The sequence below is a fragment of the Gallus gallus genome, chromosome 11 (assembly GCF_016699485.2).
Source record: "Gallus gallus isolate bGalGal1 chromosome 11, bGalGal1.mat.broiler.GRCg7b, whole genome shotgun sequence".
Classification (NCBI taxonomy): domain Eukaryota; kingdom Metazoa; phylum Chordata; class Aves; order Galliformes; family Phasianidae; genus Gallus; species Gallus gallus.
Genome location: NC_052542.1, coordinates 8,264,928 through 8,285,940, shown reverse-complemented (window position 1 = coordinate 8,285,940; position 21,013 = coordinate 8,264,928). Strand labels below are relative to the sequence as shown.

Below are 21,013 nucleotides of genomic sequence, written 5' to 3'. Positions count from 1 at the left end.
ATCAGCTCAGCAAACACGGCCCCTGTTGGATTTATTTTAAACTGCACGGGGGGGGCGGCGGCGGGGGGAGCGCAGCCCCGCGGAGCGCTCAGCCGGGCGGACGGCAGCCGCGCCCCGCGCCGCTCCTGCCCCGCACCGAGCCCCGCCGGCGGCCGGAGCGAACGGGGATGTGACGCGCCGCGTCCCCGCCTCGCGCCGGCTCCGGCCCGGCCCCAACAATGCCCCGCTCCCGCGGGCGGCGGCCGGAGCTCTCCCCGCCCCGCCGGCCCCCGCGGCCCCGAGCCCCGCGCCCCGGCCGCCCCGAGTAACTTTTGGGCCGGAGCCCCTCCGGGCGGGAGCCGCGGACCCTCCGAACGACGCGTAAATCTCCGCGACCTTCTATTTTGCGTTTAAAGTTCACGGGCGTCACCGCTGCCTCCAGCCCTCTCCCTCCCGCACACGCACACACATATATTAATTATTTGCAAAACTGCAACAGATGGGCGCATTAAAATCTGGATTCTTTCCTACGCGGCATCAAAGAACCTCTCCTCTCAACCCCCCCCCTCCACCCCCTCCCTCTCTCCCGACCCCCCCGCTAATCCCGCCGCCGGCCGTGCCCCCGCCTCCCGGCCCCGCACCCGCAGCCCCGCGCCCGCCGCCGCCGAGGATGGGGCCGCTCCCCCCGGCGGTGCCATTTAAGTTTCCTCCTTAACCTGTTACTTTCTCCGGGCGCTGACAAAGCCCGGCGCGGGCTGGCAGGTGCCTCCCGCTCCCCGCCGGGCGCTGCGCTCCCCCCGCCGGGCTGAGACCCGGCCTGACATTTAGTGCCTACTTGAATGTCACAACGCTCCTCGCAGCATTATGCACGGCTCCTATTCATAAGAGGTCGATTAGAGCACAAAATGGCAGGTCTCTTAGGCACTTGAATCTCACAAGTTTGACACATGGTATGCATCAGCTAACTTTGATTTAAAAAAAAAAAAAAAAAAAAACGGAGCCGGAGGGGGGGGGGGGGGGGGGGGTTGGGGGGAGTTTACAAATTACACCGCGATTAGCCGGGATCCTTCGGAGGGGGGGGGGGGGGGGGGGGGAGAGCGAGGGAGGAAGGGGGGCCCGCGGTTAAAGTCACTTCGGCAAAGTTTGCTCGGCGGCAGCCCTCGAAAACACAAAGTTTCTGGGCGAGTTGAGGGCAGGGGCGGTGCGGCTCGCCGTGCGGAGGGCAGCCCCCGGCCGAGGCACCCCGCGCCCGGCAGCCCGGCTCCGCTCCGCGAAGTAACGGTTCGAAAAGAAACGAGCGAGAAAGAGGCAAAACGTACGGGTTTTCTTCAGGCTAAGTTCTATAGCGCCATTCAATGGCTTCTCCGCTCCTTTCATTATTTTCTGCTTTTCCCCTGACAGCCCTGCTTGCAAACGTCACTGCTATGGATATTTAATTATACCGTATTTTTTTAATCGCGGTGGAAACGCAGGCCCCGTTGCGATGATTAAAAAGAAATTAAAAAAACAAAAGCGAACCGCACTCCGGACTGACTTTGGAGCCTCTTTGCCGGCTCGCGGGAGCCTCCCGGATCCTCCGAAACCCCCTTTTTACCTTTGTCTTTCTTACCTTCAAATTTAAAGCAAAGCGTAGAAGAAACTCCCGCACGTAAACGGAGCGTTGTAAAAGATTGTGTTCAATGAATAATGAAGCATGTCCACATGATTGACTTGATCATTTTCTGGTGCGGAGGGGGAAAAGTGTGGCGCGGGGCTGCCGCGGCCGCCCGCTCCGGGTAGCCCTCCCAACTGCTTCCAGCACATCCCGGGCAGAGAGCGCTTTATTTTAATCTGTCTCTTTTCAGAATCACCCCCTTCATTGATACCGATCACCCAACATCACAAGACATCCCCATCTCTCAGCGTGGACTCCCCCTATCTGGTAGGTGAAATGCATTGTACCATTAAAAAAGCACTCCATTGTCGTCTTGGCATAATTCACAGCAACTAGATAGGTCTTGCGGCATTTAGCTTTGATGAGCCAAAAGCTGAACCCTTGATATAATAATCTACAAAGAATGGTCTGCGATCGTCCATTTTTTCTCCCTGTCTGGCAACTAAGAAACCATTTAACACGGCGCGGCTTGGTCGTGACCTTGAGCCCGTGTAAACACCCCGAGGAGCCCGCGCCGCCCCGCAGCCCCCGGCCCGCGCAGCCCCCGCGCAGCGCCCGCGCCCGCGCCCCGCGCCTCCGCCCGCGCCCCGCGCCCCCCCCGGGGCTCCCCGAGGCGCCCCCCGTACCTGATCCGAAAGTGTGCAAAGTCTGCGGCTCCCGAAAAAAACTCCCGGGGAAAGCTGGGCGGACGGGGGACCGGAGCATCAGTCACCGCTCCGGCGGTTAAGAGAAGTAATCAGCGATAAAGTGACGTTGATCTGCACTGTAACCTTGTGGCGTATTTAATGTAAATAAGCCAGTTATGTTGCCAATCGCATGCATACAAACACATAAAGGTCCTCAGCGTTGCATTTTGATTCTTTCCATTAGAGCCGACTTTATTTACATACACTATTTAGGGGATCATGATAATTCTAAAACAATACTAGTGCCAAATGATTATGAAAATATGATTTTAATTAATCACGTAGTAGGCAAGGAAATTAGCATACGGTAATTAAACTTAGAGAAAAACGTCATGGAGGTTCTCTGCCTTATGGGTTCGGAATAATCATTAAACGATGGGTTTTCAGGACTTAATTATCAAACAAATAACTTTTTTAAAGCAACTTTACAAGGTTTATCCGCAGGGCAACGATTTAGTAAATAATATATAACCGAGCAAACAAGGTGCAAATGTGACTGGTGAAATAGGTTGTGTTTCTATGAAGGGGGGGGGGGGGGGGGGTGAGGGGGGGGGAAGAGAAGCTGAATAATGCAATTATGGATTCTGTGTCCCATAGTTGACAAAAGCATGGTGCCTCAATAGACTCTTTGTTATGGGATTATATAATGATTGTGGTGTAATTATGGGAAAAAAGATTTAGTAATAATAAAAAGTATCAAAATACACCAATGAGCAGCTTGTTTTAAAGAAAAGGCTCGCATGTGACATTAGGGGCATGTTAATAACAAAAAGCCAGGATCGGAAAGGGTTGACAAATAAAAAAGACTGTGATGCGCATGATTAAGAAGCGATGGAGACAGATTGATTATTCAAAATGCCGAGCCACAGGGACACTTAAAACATTGATTCAGGTAAGACTAGTTTCATCTTGACTGAAATGAGTTCCCTGAAGATGACTGGCATACATTTTAAATCAGTTTACTACATAAAAAGCATAACATCACAAGCTGAAACCTTCTGGTTAAAATAGGAGTCCAAGAAAAAAAGAAGGAGGAAAAAAAAAAGTTTATGTCTGTGGCAATTCCCAGAGGGACTATGGAATGGCAGAGGAAGGGCTATAGATTAATTAGCCCTTCCTAAACACTGCACTTAAGCGTACCCATCTTTTATAATCCTTAGCCTCTTTTTCTGGATTCTGTGGTCCAATCCCACTTGCAGAGCATAGGGATGATATTAATAACTCTATAGGTACTGTAGGACTTTTTTTTTTTTCCTGGGACTGCAGTAAATTAACTTTCTATAACGACTGAAAAATTAGCAACATATTTTCCAATTGATTTTTTAAAGGAAGTTTAGAAATAGTTGTTCAGAGCTATTCAATGTTAAAAAAGAAAAAAAAAAAAAAGAAGAAGAAGAAGAAGAAGAAAAGATTCCCATGCCTATACTAAAAAGTTTAGGAATTCACTCTGCATTTTCCAATTTGATGTGTCTGAAATTCTCTTTGAACAAATTCCAAAATACAAGTTTTTTCTATAGAAATTAGCATAGCAATCACATCAATAATATCACTATCTCTATGGGAATGATAACTGGAGCAGTGGGGGTGTTCTTTATTTCAATTCTTCGTGGATCAACTGATTATATTCTGTCTTCTTTTGAACTTGTTATTGTAAGTCAAGTGATTCTTTATAAGTGACAGCCCTGACAAAGAGACGAGGATGGGAAAGCAGGTCGAAAGGAAGTCGCCATATGGACTTTAAAAAAGGCACTTTTTAAACAAGATAATGGGGAAATGGATGTTGCCTTTTAACCCTGTCAAGGCTGAACATTATTAGCAGTCTCATAAAGGAATAAGCTATACCTTTTTGGTTTAATATCAGATTTCACCTTATGATTTCCGTGACCTAGGGCTTCACAGTTCAACGTAGGAGGTGACGGTACTTCAGAGACAAGGGCCAAATCAGGCACCTGGAGCCCTGGCAGGCGTGAGATTTGAGAGCACTGCACAAAGAGTTACAGAAGAATGAGAGCTCAGGAAAACCCCATGGTTCTTTTTCCTGAGACAAAGATAAGAATATTGGCTGGAGATAGGTGAAACAGCAACTGACAGCAGAGGAGCTTGAGACATCTCACTGGGATTTCCTGTTCCTTTGGTAAAAGCGCCTGATGCTCTTTTAATGACAGCAAGCAGAGTGAAAACAAAGAGTGAGGATGAAGACTTTGACTCTGATCCTTGCAAAAATTAATATATTTGTCCTCCCCTTTCTGTTCTGGAGGGAACAGAAGTTTCCCTCCAGAATTTTGTCAGTGGACAGAGATTAGGAACCACGTCCCGGGAAGCTGAACCTATGTACTAAACCCTCACTGAGCTGACAGCGGAGCCATGATCTGCCACTGGTGAATGTCCAGGCAATTTTTGATTGCCCCCAGTCAACAGATGATCATCCAGCTCAGCTCCACAGCAAGAACGTGTCAACCAAAGGTTTCTCAAAGTCTGGAAGAGGAGGCTACTATGCAAGAAATGGTGCTGTCAGAGGAGGATGTTGTAAAGAAGACCAGCCAAAATTATTTTCCCCGGGGCATCATAAGCATGCTTATTTGGGCTGGGATAGCCAACCTTTCCCCAAAATGGATCCTGATGAAATAATCTATGTTTGTGAGCTGAGTACATCCATAGAGATGAGAATTCCCAAAACTGTGTTGACTCAATGACACGCTTTGGCTTTTGGCAACGTCTGTTGGATAGATGGGATTTAGAAGACCTCAGACATGTGCTCAGGGAGACTTTGCGCCAACCTTCCCTGGAATTCCTAATGTCCTCAACACCATCTGTCGTGCCCTCCAGTATTACTTTCTTCTCCTTTTGCATCCAAAGAAAGGTATTTCTCTACAAAGTCTTCATGTCCTCACAGTTACAGAGGCTCTACTGCCCATAGCTACTTCTCCAATTTCTCAGGTTGGTTTTATTCCCTTTTGTACCTCTTCTGTGCATAGGCAGGAATACTCTACCTGGTTTATCTTGGCAAAAACACTACAGGAAGAAGAAAAGAGAAGAAGAAATGTACATTGCTAAACAGTGGGCATCTTCTCAGGCAGTAAATATCTTCTCAGGCAGTGGAAGCTATTGGATACAGATGTGTCAAACCTAGAACAGGAGCATGAGAGGAAATAAGAGCCGAGGGTTTTGGCCAGGCAACATTATCGTTCCTTGTGATTTCCACCTCTGTAAAATGACAGGGCTTCAGACAGACATAAATAAAAAGCAAGGAGAACTCAAATCTCACCAGTTTGATGAACCCAACAAAAAGCTCAGGTGGGAGGAGAGGTGTTAGGAGTATTTTTTGAGGCTTTATACAGGGAAGTAACAAAATACAAATAGTTCTACAGTAATTTACACAGTAGGTAAGGGAGAAACATTAGCTTTATATATTTAAATATTTATAAATTGTTTGCTTTATAAGGAAGGATTGAGGAATAATCCTGCCTTTGTTCTTAAAAAGTGTGATCAGCATTTCCTTCCTAAAGAGAGGTGATAAGCAAGTGGGCATTCTTTTTACAAGGCTGCAGAAGCCCACTGAAAGCTTAATGCCTTTAGAAGGGGGAGGGTCTCTTTTCCGAGGAAGAGCAGAACATCAGGTCTTTAATATTGATAAGGAAAAGCTCGTAAAAGGAACCATCTAATAGCAGGGACTTCACATAAGGAATTTCAGAAAACTTACAGTAAATGTTTCAGCAAACTCTGGAACAGGTGGTGCGATCTACATGGCAGTCTGAGCCAGCGAAAACACAAGTCATCCAGCAAGAAAGTCGCTGAAGCATGGTTCAAGAAGACATAAATAAAACACTTTCACAGGAAAAAGGGAAACCCCTTCCAAAATGCTTGTTAAAAACATAGGAGTTCCCTGGGCAAAACCCCAGCAAACTGACAAGGTGGATGAAGGTTTTCCCACTTGTACAGACTGTGTAAAGAAGCTTTCTGGAAAAAGGACCTTGAGATCCCAGTTTTCAAAACAGACCGCAGAGAGAACCCATCTGAGAACAAGCTGTCTATTTCCCAGGGACCACAGCCAAAATAAGTGTCACTAAACAGGTTTGATCAGCAAATATTATATGAGTCATCATCACAGGGACTCAGAGGTAGAGGTGATCAGAATTTAGGGGAAAAAAAAAAACAAGTGAAAACAAACAACCTCATTTTTTAGGAGATACATTCGCATCCTCAACTGTAGCAGTCAACTGTCACCAAGCCAGATGTCAGAAAAGCTGTTAAGTCCACTAAAAGCATACACTGAGGCCAGGAATCTATTTTGGCCACTTTTTGTCACAGTCATTGCAACAGTTTGTCAAATCACAGGCACTAAGGAAGAATGTAAGAGGAAGTATGGAGGTATGAAGTGGACACCAGGAAGATGTGGAATGGAAGCAGTATCTAAAGCAGGGCCAGTGTGGAGGCACAGATCTCTCTCGTAATCCTAACAACACTGATATTTTCTTTCTTTCCAAAGCAAGGGTGAAACTGGAATGAAATGGTCCATCCAAGTCTTACTGAGACTGACAGGCTGGAGACCTGGCTTTGAAGTTTCCTATGGACAAAAGTGGTTACTTTTGTATTTCTACTGAAGGTAAGAATCTAAGCAAAATGGTAAAAATAATAATAATAATAATAAAGGGTTTCTTCTTTTTTTTTTTCCTTTCCCAAAACAAAAGACATATTTTATATTAAATAGTGAACAATATTCTCAATAGATCCACCTAGTGGAATTGAGCAAATTCTGCTTCCAGAATAAAGACACAGCTTTTATAACCCCATGCAGGACATAATTCTGACTGTCTCCCATTCAGCACAACAGGGGCTCAGAAATTCTCTGAAAGAGCAAGAATGAAAGGTGCAGTAAGTCTTAGTACATCCACAAGATAGAAGATGGGGAGACAACTGTTGCTCCAAGATTTAAACATTAGCATTTAAATTTACATGAGATTAGTACCACAGGTGTACTTTCCCAGCTATAATCATTAGGAATTATGATTGACCCAGAAGAGAACATACTGGAAAAAATATCCAAAGTGATAGCTGAACTTCAACTTTAAAGTGCATTGGCACTGACCTCACTCTTGCAGCAAATTCACACAAAACCTGTTCTCAGGATGTCAGCGCTATTTAAAAGTGATGCTATTTGATCTTCTCTCTGAGATCAGAGCCAGGAATGATTCTGGGGGTACAAGTTACCCAATTTACCCAACTCTTACCCAACTAATCTAACAAATATTCTACTTTTCAACTCTCTCCTCTTGAACTTCTCCAACTTCTTTCCATCCTGGTCCCAGAGATCAGCCAGCAAGCTGTGGGCTTCTTATGATTGTAACCTCATGGCTCACCCCAGCATTCAGGCCACTCGCCCCTACTGATGAGCACCAATATGCCACACTGGTTCCCTGAAGCCTCCGTCTCATCCCATGGGTTCTCTCCTCACCACATTTAGGCCTTTGTGCTATCAGAAAGTTTGCAGGTCAGCGCCTAGAGAAAACAGCTAAGCAATGATATTAAAGATCTACTGAAAATGTTTATATCTTACCTTATAAACTATGGTTTCACAATTTAAGCCCCACAGCGCAGCACAGTAATTAAGGTTGTTATACCAATGCTTACCTATAAACAGTGAGCTCTGCATACAGGGATGGGGCTACTTGAAGCTGGAAAATATCTTGCTCTTTCTGGGTGCCATCAGAAAGAACACTGCAGCGTGTTTATCATTTGTTGAAAGTTTGTTGATACTGCCCTGTCTGCAGCTGATTAGGTAGGTGCCAGTGTCTGGACTGAAATACCCCATCTTGTGTTGCGAGGGGGACTGGACAAGGTCTAGGATATTTTAGGAGGATCTCAGAGATCAGCAATTGGTGATAGACAACATGTTCCCACTTTCGGGGCAGTTTCCCCAAAGAATTGAGCTGTTGAAGGCAGCGCTCCGTGGCAGTGCCATGCACAGCCTGCACCGTGAGGTGGCTTCAAAGATGGCGTCTCCCTCCTTACCTCAGCGGCCGCCCCCATGCCATCTGCAGCATCCCCAGCCCCAGGCAGCCCCAGGAGGTGGCTGTTCACAGCCAACACCTGCCATGCTGGCCCTGTTTGTCCCCCCTGGTTGAGCCATGCCAGGATGCCGCAGTCTGGCACAATGTCTCCAGCACTGGAGCCTCACAATCAAGGTGGCAGCGCCACAAAGCTGTGGCAGCCAGCAGCCAAGAAACTCTGCCACCATCCTGGCTACCTGGGAAGGGAGAGGACTGAGAGACAGGTTTTGGGGCAGAGCTTACCCACAGCTTTTCCTCCAAAAGCAGCTATATTCCACCGAGCCGAAATGCAGCCCCTCTGGCCCAGCAGCTGCAGGAGGCCCAGCCGGCTTGGCATGCCCAAGGCCCCTTGCTGCTTCCCATACCCCAGCATACTACCCTGTGGATCTCATTAAAAAATAATAATAATAATAATAATCCTGAAATCCTTATTAAATGCCATTGCTACACAGACCCAAAAAGCCAAAATTATATACGGAGAGGAGCACCTGTGCCTTTCTAGGTATGCTGGCACAGGACCATAAACATTTACTAAAACCAGTGCCCGAGAGCATGACAAATGACATCCCAGAGGGACGCCCTGCTCCGCTTGCTCTGTCCCCCAGAGAGAACTACCTCACCTCCTCACAGGAGACTGAACATCGAAAGGGATGTAAGCAATGTCCCTGGAGAACTGCAGAGGCTCTGGGTGTGGGACAAAGGATGGCTCTGTGATATGTATTTGAAAAATACGCATCAGTACAAAGTGACACCAGTGCAGAGCAGAACATCTGAAAACTGATGAAGTGGAGAGCTCTCTGTTTAATGCAAAGCACCTGAATGATGTGTGTACACACAAAGATTTGTTCAGCTCTGCTCATATCCAGCCCTCTTGGACAGTTGGATTTGATTTGCCATTTTCCTGCCAAAATATTGTTGCTATACCTCAGCACCTGGCCTTTCTTCAAAGAAAATGCATATGACTTTCCTGTCCTCATATAAACCAGTCCAGAATATGAGTTCAGGGGAGGTTAAGGGACCTTCCTTAATAACGAGCATGTTTCTCATAATTAAAAGCCTGAAAAATAAAGATTTGTTGTTTCTCTCTAAATTCCCTCTGCTTCCATAATTCTGCTCATATATAGCTGTTTCCCTACCTATTTCTATCCACACTTGAAACTAAGACTGCTACAATCAACCTACCTGCTTCAGAGGGTCGCACGACACTAAGCCAATTAACTCTGTCTGCACAGCCAGCAGAGGGAGGCAAAGAGTATAATTATTTTTGCTTACCTCATTTTAAACGAGATTTTAAGGATTTCTTAACCAAATACAAAACTGGTTTCCTAAAAGATAATACTTCAAATGCTTAAGATAGATATTTCCGTCTTTTTTTTTTTTTTTAACAGGAAAGGTGATGTAAAAGAACAACTGCACTATGACCTTTATTATTTTCATTCTCTCTGCTAAGTTCAAAAGGCTTTAAGGCTTTTGGTATTTATTTTCAGTTTTCTCACCTAATGAATTTTTTTTCCCAGCTACTAATTTTACATCAGAAACTTAGGTCTTTTTTTTTTTTTCTTTTTAAAGAATCTATGCATAACCAGATGAATTCAAAGGTAAGCCATCTCTGAAACAACTGGGAAGTAAGTCAAAAACGTGGGCGTTTTCATCAGACAGTTGAAAACCTGTTCTACACAAGAAGGTGAGAAAGATCTTCTCTCTCTTGAGCATTCACCACCACTCCTTCTCACCACTTACCTGCACTCCAAGGAGGAGAAAAATTGTGAACAGAACTGAAATTTCCAAGTTAAAAAAAAAAAAAAAGTGATTGGAGAAAAAATGGCAATTGTAAGGGAAGAGAGCCTGAAAACCCAGGTATTCTCACATCCTACAAATAAGCAATAATAAAATCAATAACGAAGCCACAAAAGGTTGTTCCAGTTTTTCAATCCTGATTAGGAATTAAAGTCCTACAGAATTCAAACAAGCTACACCTTTTTGAAGAATTTTTTAAGTTTGGGGCTCTTTTATTTTTTTCTTCTTATGCCATTTCATCTTTATGCTGAATTTAAGTCGTAACAGATGCTATATGAGTGTCATTTTAGGATATAAATTACAAACTGAAAGAGCGCTCGAGGATCACAAGGCATGAGCATGTATGGCCATGTTGTTTTACACCTCTGTAGCCAGGACTTGTCATTCTGAAATCCTACAGATGTGCTAACAGCTGCAGAGGTGGGTAAGGAGCTGGAGCTGCCTGCGTGCTGGAGCCTTGCCAAGCAAGCATTGCCCGTAGCGATGCTGAGGGTCAAATGGCTGGGACAGGATGGATCTCACTTCACAAAGAGTGGTAGCCACTGCATGGGGTAACCAGCCATCCTCACGGAGACAGCTTACGTCCAGCTCTAAGCATCCACTGCCAAACTGCATTTGTGAAAAGTGCAGAGAGGGTTTTGTTTTAGTTTGTTTTGTTGGTTGTTGGGTTTTTTTTTTTTTTTTTTTTGTTTTTCTGTTTCTACTGTAGCTAGTAGCAAATCCTCAAAAGCTGACTGATACACCAAACAAAACCAGTGAAACTCAAAGATGACTGGGCCTTATTATGTCCTTTAAGGAATCAAAATATCCCTAACACCTTTTCCAAGCTCATAGGCATTTTAAAATGTGCTACACCCTTTCCCATCCTCTACACCCCATGCATGGACTAGTCAATATATGACCAAATACATAGGCTTGAGGCACGTTTTATTTGTGCAAATGGGTCCACGTTACTTCTTCAGTCCATGCTTTGCAAGCATTGTGATGCTATAATTCATTTCCACAGAATATGTGGCCCACTGGGTAAAATTTCAGTTACACTAGTGAAAATGTTGAATAAGCCCTTGGAAGCTAAAACTAATGACCACTTTAGAAATCCAAAGGTGATGAGCTTATCTGGTTAATAATAAGCTTTTTAAGAAAAAGTTATCAATCTGTATTTAACCAATAGACAGGAACTGGTTCAAAAAGAGTCTTTCCAATTCATCAGGTAATGAATGCCTATTAAAAAACTATAAATAAGCATTCACCCGAGAGCTTGGAATGGCACTTTGAGAGCCTTCCTGGTCACTCAGGTAAATAATGAGTTTTATATAACCTTTCGGCAAAGATTTTTTATAAATGAGGAGATGAAATGCAGAAAAGCTTCCAATTAATGTAAGTTTGGGGTGCAAGCCAACACACAACTGGGAATTCAGAGTTAAAGCTGGCATTATTGTTCACTCACATGGTTTTCTGTAAGAGCTCAATGTTGTATTTACTCTGACTTGTTTGTGATGGTTTCAATTTAAAATTTTATTTATATGTGATGTTTAAGCTGATGACTATTTTGTACATTATCTGCTCACACAGCAAACACTGAAGTCAATAAGAATTGTAGAGAAGGGCAGGACATCGGCCCCTAACCAATGTGCAGCCAACAGTGAAAATGACTGCAGTGGTCTCTCATCACAGCCCCCATCAAATCTGCAAGCACTGTGCTTGCTCGAATCTTAAGAGAAAGAATAAGACCAAGGGAAAAAATCTGGTATCTCATTCTGTCGATATTTACTACTCTCCTGTAAAGTAACTCTTATCAAATATTTTGAGCTATCTTGATGACTAAGAAAAAATATACCCATAAAGAGGCCCATCAGTTATCTTAAAATCAAATAAACTGGCAACCAGGATATATGACAAAATTAAATGTAAGCCCTTTCCTGGATAACTGTACAGTCCCCTATAGAGAATTGCTCATCAGCTGTCCTCAACACCTGAAACCTTTGGCTGAGAAGACTAACACAGATTTCACACCCTGAACTTAACAAACTTCATTTGTTATGTACTCAGAGAATGAAAATTGTACTACGGGCTCAAGGATCAAAAAGGAAAACTCCCAACTATAGCCATGGCAGTGTTTCACAGTAAGACAGGCATTTGAAAAGGCTAAAATGCAAACCAAGAGGGGAAAAAATATATAGTGTTTGTATTCAGTAGAGATCTTTCCTGACCTTTGTGATTCTAAAGAAATATATCCTTCCAATTGTTCCATATTGTGTTACAACATATTTTTTGCATTTATTAATAATTCAAACATGTTGTTGTTGAAAAAAATTATTCACATCATGTGTTCATAGTTTCCATATACATATGTCAAACTTTATTTTGTTTTACCATTATAATCCATGAATGGATTTACCCTTTGTTTCTGTTTTCAAATCTCTGAGGAATGTTTGATTAGGTAGGAGGGTTTGTTTTATGCATTACTTGTTCATCATTGCACAAGTGCACAGGCTAAACAAAGTTGGCATACTTCATACTGATTGGTGGAAACCACGTAGTTAAACAGTGTAGTTAATACAGGGGAATGAGTAATTTCTCAGCACAGCTAATCAGCTGCACAATAGCTATGTATCAGACACTGCAGCCATATATCAAAAAGGCATTTTAAGGTAGCTTGCAGCATACGTGATTATCTGGTAGTATCTGTTACAATCATTTCATGTTAACATACTTTTGTATTTAATAAAAATAATGTTGTGTGCAGCAGTCTATATACATAACTGGCCAGGATACCAGGAACTATCAAGTAAATTGCAAACACAGTAATGTTCTAGCTGATACATGTGGAAAATATGTCCAGGTTGTTCCGACTTGGCTATGTCAGGTGTAAAGGAAAAGCAAGAGCTCTGAAGATGACAGAACAGCTATTGCTTCACTGAAGAACTTAAATCAATTGCATAATTCTATAGCTATCTCTCCATTCAACTATAACTAAGAAATAATAAGATAAACACCTTGTGCTATTATTTACCATCTGTCTTCTGCATTAATGCTTTTTCGTCCCTTTGTAATGAGCTGTACACGTTATTATGACTTCCATTCCCGAAGAACTTTAACAGTTCAGAATGCTGTCTCTCCATTAGAAAACGAAGTTGAGTTCAGTAGGAGTTAACATTAACAATTCAAGAGCCTGTAGAAGAAATTAGAAACATGAGCCCTCCATAATGATGATAAAATCAAACTGGCAAATAAATGTATTCTCAAATTTCATAGTAAGAAAATGGATGAATATGTGCAACTAAAATGGTCTCTTAAATTTCAAGTGCAAGGCTCGGATTCTCAAGAACTTGCTCCTACACAGAAGAAGCTGAATTAGAAATCTATCGAGTAATCTTACTAGTGCATATCTGCACATGTAAAGCAAACTTCATGAAGTCCACAATTTCACCCTACTAGACTAATCCAAAGCCCACTGGGATCTACTCCTCTGAATTTGATGAGTTTGGGATCAAGCCTTTTGAAGATAAGGAATGAGCTGGAAACAAAATAATGCCATAAATCAGAATGAGTGGTAAAGAATTAAGCAGTACAAAATACAGCTTTCTGTTGTACTCTATACGAGGGTCATAACATAAAACAAAACAACACAACTATTGATGTATAAATAGTACAGAGAAAGATACATAAATATTTGTGCTATTAAGGAATTAGTGAAATTGCAGAGCTCCACTTTCTTAAAAAATACAGGCTCTATTTTGATATCCACATTTAAGGAAACACTTTGGTTCTGATAAAACTAAGTGGATAATTAAAAATTATAATATTAATTGTACTCTTAACACAGATAAGTAAACTTGGCAAGAAAGTTTTAATGAGTTAAAGTGAAAAGGCAATGTCTAAATTAACTGAGTAAATTGGCAAAGAGAAATGTATTGTATATACTGACCCTTTTAACTTGTTTTAATGTCTGAATTTGAATTACACAGATTAGTTTTCATTACACGATATATTAAATTATAAGGGAAAGAAGAAGTCCTCTCAGAATCTGCTTTCTAGGACAGGTGACAGTGCTTACAAATTCATTGTCTCATAATATTGTACTAAAGTGCCTTGAAATATGTAGATTCTCTGAAGCTCCAGCTACTAGATTATATTCAGAAAGTCAACATAAAGAGACACAGTGATGATCACACTGATCTTTGTTAAAATGTGAACAGCTCCACCGAATATTTTGGCTTTGGGAATTCCCAGCTCTCTGCAATACATCAGCTCTCACAGCGCACATCTACCATGTGTGACCATCCAAAGGTGCGTGGAGGTCTACACACAGCTGCACAAATACCTCTCAGGTACATATGCATATAACAGCCAGACTGGAGAGGCTGAAATTGTTGACCTGCTGTCATCCCAAAATACGCTGCATGCTTATAAAAAGTGCCTGGCATATCCCTTAACAACTTTTGGATGAAATAATTTACTGCCAAGTTTTGACTGAAATAACTGTGACATAAAAGCCGGCATAGATGCATGCTCCACAGGGAATTGCTTGACTATATCAGTTTTTAATGTATCTTTCAGTTAAATCAAAGGTCCAAATACTAAATTTAGCACTCAGGGGCATCGAGGGAATTTGTGACATTCTTCAGAGGGCTCAGTGTCCATAAGCTAATGACTGCATAGAACTGGTCTCAATATTTAGCTTTCCATTTGTGATAAATACAATATTGATATTTTATTTAACTACTTCACTACATCATACACGTGAGAAATTAACGAAGTAGAAATTGCTCACCCAGAAACATACTGCAACAAATATTGGGATTATGTATATAATTAAGAAACAGGCATTGCAGAAGACCATTATATATCATGATTTAGAAGTTCAGATCTTTCAACTCCTACTAAATACTGTCAAGCACCAAGAAGTTCTGAGCCAGAACCAGCTGAAAACAATGGAAAGATTTCCATTGGTTTTAATAAGCAATGAATCAAACCCATAAAAATGAGCCAAGCTAGTAAACGTGCTGTTGCTCAGAGTTGCTTCTAAATAAATATATAAATGGCAGCTCTTGCCCAGACATGCACTGTCTCTCCTTCCTTGGTACCCAGTGGAGGAAGACCAGCTTGTGCCTACCAGCAGGCCCACGTAATGCCCACAGTAGAGAAAACTTTGCTATTTGAAAGGAGATTTTTTTGTACAAGTTCTTCATCTGTACGTGGCCTGAAAAAGACAAAGACATTTCAGATTTATATGGTGAAAGCGCATTCTCCATCTGCATTGTGGGGTGGCTAAGGTGCCCCACAGGGAGACCCAAGGACTCACTTGAAGAACAAGAAAGAAGTGTTACCGCAAGCACATCCAAGCCATAAAGGGGAACGAGCAGACTGGGGAGCTTTCTGCTGTTCAGTCAATATACCGTGAAGTGTCAAAAATCTCTTTTACATGCTTTTTTCCACCTCCCTTCTGAAAAGGACCAGAATTACAACCACAAAGCTAATAACTTGCTACGAACAGTGGTATTTGTTGAGGCATGCAGTTTCCAAATGGGAATTTGGACTTGTTTTTATTCTTCACTTAACACTTCCCCTGCCCTGCACAGACGTCGGCTCTGGTGGCATTCCCACAATGACAACACACGGAAAGCACATGGCCTAATAACTCCAACTTTAACAGGCCCATGGCTTCTAACAATGCAATTGCAGAGGAATTTGCCCTAAACAAAGCCTACGGACAGAAGCGCCCATCACAGTTAGCAGCAATTACTGTCTCCTCAGACGGCTACGTGCCTTAACTGCAGCCAGAGGGATCATGCCTGGCGGGAGCAGAGGGACACCTGCATGCCATGGTCTCCACGCATCACAGGCAGTGGTCTACGAGACAGGCTCTGAGTCTCTGCCTCCCAAAAAGGCTCACACAGCACAGCCGAAGCAGCAGGGGAGAAGCACTGAGGAGAACCCACAAGAATTTAATCTATTAGAAATATTCCCACTTGTCCTGTTGTGACCCACATAAGACGACTTTGGACAAAGCACATCACACACTCAAGCAAGGGCAGTGGTGTAGTGGCTCAGCGTGGTGCTTTCCTGAGCTGCCCCCTGTGTGTCTGGGCACATCCTTCAGCTGCCACCAGCCAGCCAAGGGCAGCCACACCAAGGGGCTCTGCATTTCCCTGGGCTTGCACACCATCACAGCCTTCCTCCTACCCCAGAGGAGGATGGCCACAGGGCAGTGCCAGGCCTGCTCACCACAGCCATTACCAACAGTACTGACTGCCTTGACAGCATGCTGGTCAGCAGGGCAGCATCAAATGTAACAAATAGTATTTGAACAAGGGAATGTGTGCTTTGTGATATAAATGAATGATTTTCAAAAGGTAAAAGAACTAAAGCACATTTTCACTTTGTGCTTTATGACACCTACAACATCTTGGCCCAACAAATTAAGATTGACATTTAAAAATTACAAAGAAGCTTCTTTCTGCTGTCAGTGCAAGCCCAGGGCATCCATCACTGCAGTGAGCAGAGTGCACACACTGAGGGGAGGAGAGACCTTAAAGGTTTGAGCATAAACCTTGTCTACAGATAGGCTGGGGAAACATGAAGATTCACATCCTGTTAAAGTCACAATCACCACTTCCAAAGCCACAAATCAAGTGCATTTGGTCTTTGCATCAGAGCTAAGTTGTATTAATAAGCCATAAGGAGAAAACAAAAAGAGGAAAATGATGCCTCTCCTGAACTTAGTGTATCATCAGAAACCTCTTAACTCCATGTAAGAGGCAACCTAAGGGTATCAAGCTTAAAAAGCACAGAATCAATAAAAAGTCATTAAAAATCAATGTATGAACTGGTTTGCATGCCCTCAGCCATCACTCCTAGGCACTAATGCTCTAATAATTCTAAATTGATATGCACAGAATATGCCAATTTAAATTTATTGGAGTACTTCAAATTTTTAAGTGCTTAACTTTGGAAAAGATCGGCTTTATAGGGCCAAAGCCATGAAGAATGATCAGAAATGCTTAGAATGCCTTACATTTTCACTAATTTGAAAGAGATTAAAGGAGTAGACTTATGAAATTAAGAATGATTTAAAAATCATTGGATCACTTCAAATTGCTAGAAATGCTTGCATCACAAATAATACTGGTAGTTAGTACACGTGCAGTGAACGGGGCCTGTTCTTACATCAATGCCCAAATGAAATCTCCAATAGCATTAGACAGTCACATGCATATACCAAAGAGAAAGGGAACTACCACATGTGCACAAAACATGTAGGACTTTCAACAGCAAGACAGACTTGCTACCAAGAATCCCCCCAGTCCTTCCAGATTAAACTATTTCCAAAATGCATCATGATTTGAAATTGACTCTCTAGCTAGAGATTCAGATTGATATTTATTCTATTTCTGGTAGACAATGAAGAATTCTGCAGAAGACTGCTCTACAAACATCTGGAAATACACAGAAATCCACACTGAAGGGCATGGTGCTGAGCATGGAGCTGAGAGGGAGGGTGCAAAGTCAGATGCTGCATGGAAAATCGTGAGCCCTCAGAAGTCCCAACCTGCCCTTCGTGCTCTTCCTGCTGCAAGGATTTTGCCTACGGTTTTAGAATGCTTCTGCCACTTCCGCTGATGCTGAGGTAATTGCCACATGCCGAAGTCGAGCCAAGGAAGGTTTGGTATCACAGTGCCTCCTGTGCTCCTTCTAAGCAAATGCACGGCTGCAGCTCCTTTTTCTTCATATTCTCTCTTGGAAAATATACCTAGAGGGAAAAATTTAAGAAGTGATATTAACAGCTCAGTACAGCCAAGAAGAGTGCTAGAGAAATTGAGGCATTAAAAAGGGTTAAGGTAAAATAATAAACTGTTATTAAGCCTATTAACAGTTTTAAAACATCATTGTTTATGGCACGATAGAGCTTGGCTTTTTACGGGTGTTTCATTTGTACATTTTACTTATTCTGCTACTATTTAACAATGCCATGAATCTCTGCTTTAAGCCCCCTCAGTAATGCACTGATTTAATCTGAATCTACTAACCCTACTTATAAAATAACGTTGCAACCAAACAGAGGTTAACATTTCATAACTTCCAACTGCAAGCATAGAGGCTAAAATTTTACGAGGGCCCTCAAAAATAATACCCACTTTATTAAGTATAAAATACACGGAATTAATCTCAGGTCTTCACTGGGTATTTGTGCAGAAGGGATGTGAACAGACGCCTAGCTTTGCTCCCGCAGGTCGGCCATGCCATGCCCCAGCACAGGCATCACATTCAGGGCCCCGTGCTGCTTGACTGACCAAGACATGACAGAGCCGTCTTTCATTAATGTTACAAAAATGCTGGCAGGAGTAAACAAGCAACACTTCATGGATTTGGGTTTATAATTTCACTTCCTCTCAACGCTACTACTTACCACAGCTTCTCTGTGATTCTTTTAACTTGCACTTGGTAGATCTTAGTTGAGGAAAGAAGGGAAAAAAAAAAACAACTTTTATCCAGTGAGACACTTTATCAAGAAAATTCTACAAGAAATTGGTTGTTACCTGCGGATAACAACTGGTTTGTTAGTTAATGGCTAGAGGCAAAGCCAAGGCCAGTTAATGCTCCAGCTGTCCAGTCATTAACTGCAGTAAAGACTGATTTTGAGGAGGTTATTGCCGTGATAAAATATCCTCAAAAGATTATAACAGCAATAGTGTACAGAGAAAAAAAGTATTAGTGGCTATAGTGTGACTGAATGGCTGCATTTGAAAAATTGGTCATTCCCTGGCGGTTCATAACCGATTTTCCACCAGTCAAAAAGCAAGTTGTGCTCTGTTAGGTTTATTGTACAAGGCAATAAAAATATTGGCCAGGTTAAATTGTCAGCGTGTTATGACATTAACCATTCTTTTACTGTGCTTAATTTAAGTGTTACTATGATTCATTACAGAAAGAAACTGTCCTTTGCAAGTAAACAGGGGCATTTCAGCACTGAGAACAGATAGCAATAATAAATCTGAATGCAAAATTAAATTTCAGTTGATGGTTTCCACCGATTCATAATTATTACCTTTTCTTCTTTCTTCTTTCTAGAAATACTTCAGAATTCTTGGCTATTTAGTTTGCGAGATTGTCTTCCAAAGTTTGCATTATTGATGTGATGCCTGGCAGCAGTACTCTAGTTAAGAGAGTGACAGCATTTCCATTAAGAAACCTTTTTGATGGTTAAGTTGGCCATCAAAGTCGCCTTGTGCTTCATTTGGCATGCAGATTCTCAGACCACAGTGCAGATCCGGACCATGGAAGCTGTTCCTCTCTCATATGTTGGGTAAGGGCAAAACTACACGCACAAAAATACGTGCACACAATTTCTGTGCACGTGATTCTATAAATATGGACCTGTTTGTATTAAATTACAGGAAAATATGCAAAGTCCTACAGATTCCTATGTTAATTTGCATGCTTTTATCATAAAGGCTATGTGCTATCACAGTAATCTTAATATACATTGACAGACTACACCATAACCACTCCAAAAAGCCATTAGGGTTTATTTTATAAATGTATAATAAGAATTCTCGGCATATTCAGCACTGCACAATTCAATTTTTTTTATTATTATTATTATTCACTGACACCTGTAACAGGAGTGGAGCCATTGAACCTGCATGGCTAGAGCATCGGACCAGGGCTCTGAGCACAACCTGGAGCAGTTAGGCTGACAGTTTTCCCTGAAATGTAACGGTTGCCTAATTGCCAGGCATTGCTCTGAAGATTCCTGTCTGAACGATCCAATGAACGCATTTCACTGTGATCTGCCGACATCACTGGCATCCTGGCTGCAGGAAAACAACACTATTTAAGCTCTCCAGGCGTTTTTACCATAGTTCCCATTTCACTCTTGCTGCGGGAACACCTGACTGCCATGACAGCCTGCCCACTGCAGTGAAGGGCTTTGCAGGCACAGCAATGGTACAACCTATCCTGCCAGTCGGGGCTTTGTGGGAAGCTCTGAGCAGTCCCTTGCCACATGGCTCCTGTACACTGCAACATTAAATCCCAGAGTCTTCCACAGATAAGGCTGCCTTCGATTTTCTAGTTGTTCTTAAGGGACTGCTAATGTTAAACACTTATTTTTTTAATATTAGCATCCTCAGGAGAGACTGAATCATTAGCCTTTTTTGCTGAACTGAACAATTACATTAAATGATTATGTCCAGGCTGTTAAAGGTAGTGTCAGAGCAGCCTCCATCAGAAGCCTCTGCATGAGCACCCTACAGACATGTGCCAACACTTCCTTCAGAACACACCGAAAACAGAAGTGATCACATAAAAATGACCAAGAAGGTCTATGCAGGTACCAGCAGGCTGTAACTTCTGAAAGCCAGGACCTGGAATCAGTGAAGCTCTCTTCATGAGGCTGAAATGTTTGTCAGATTTTATGCGACAACACGAGGATAACTAAAAGCTTCTGTGTGTGCATCTATATATACACTTGCACATGTATTATATATGTATATACAGATATATTTATGTGCGGGTGTGCATATCACAGAATCACAGAATTGCAGGTGTTGGAAGGGACTTCTAGAGATCATCAAGTCCAAAACCCCTGCTAGAGCAGGTTCCCTACTTATGTACAACACACATGCATTATGTAGAAGATACACACGTGCACACCCACAGATGTGCATTCAGGAGTAGACAGAGATCTCTAAGTACTCAACAAATGCAATGCCACTTAAATCACAGGAGCACTTTTGCACAGAGGACGAGGTGACTTGTCCAATGCCATCCAGCAAATCAAGGAAGAAGCCAAGAACAGCCCATCTGAGCTGCAGTTCAGACTTCTGGCCTGCTCAGGCTAAACC

General features: G+C 42.5%; 1 protein-coding gene and 1 long non-coding RNA gene across 6 annotated transcripts in view; one reads left to right on the top strand and one right to left on the bottom strand.

Annotated features, from left to right (window-relative positions):
• ZNF536 (zinc finger protein 536) overlaps nt 1–2,377 on the bottom strand; it is a 326,681-nt gene extending 324,304 nt beyond the window's left edge. For 2 of the 4 annotated variants that reach the window (XM_004944212.5, XM_040645957.2), the window contains exon 1: nt 2,260–2,377. The gene's annotated coding sequence lies outside the window, so the exon portion shown is untranslated. Of the gene's footprint in view, nt 1–1,588; nt 1,776–2,259 lie in introns of those variants that run through there. The other 2 variants (XM_004944211.5, XM_015292488.4) reach the window with 1 other exon arrangement.
• LOC107054301 lies at nt 795–19,175 on the top strand. Of its 2 annotated transcripts, XR_005839101.2 has the most exons (5): nt 795–929; nt 1,824–1,900; nt 6,806–6,922; nt 9,936–10,050; nt 17,565–19,175. It is a non-coding gene; the product is annotated as an uncharacterized LOC107054301 (long non-coding RNA). The 2 variants fall into 2 exon arrangements; XR_001468451.3 differs by having other exon boundaries at nt 9,936–19,175.
• Nucleotides 19,176–21,013: the final 1,838 nt, after the last annotated feature.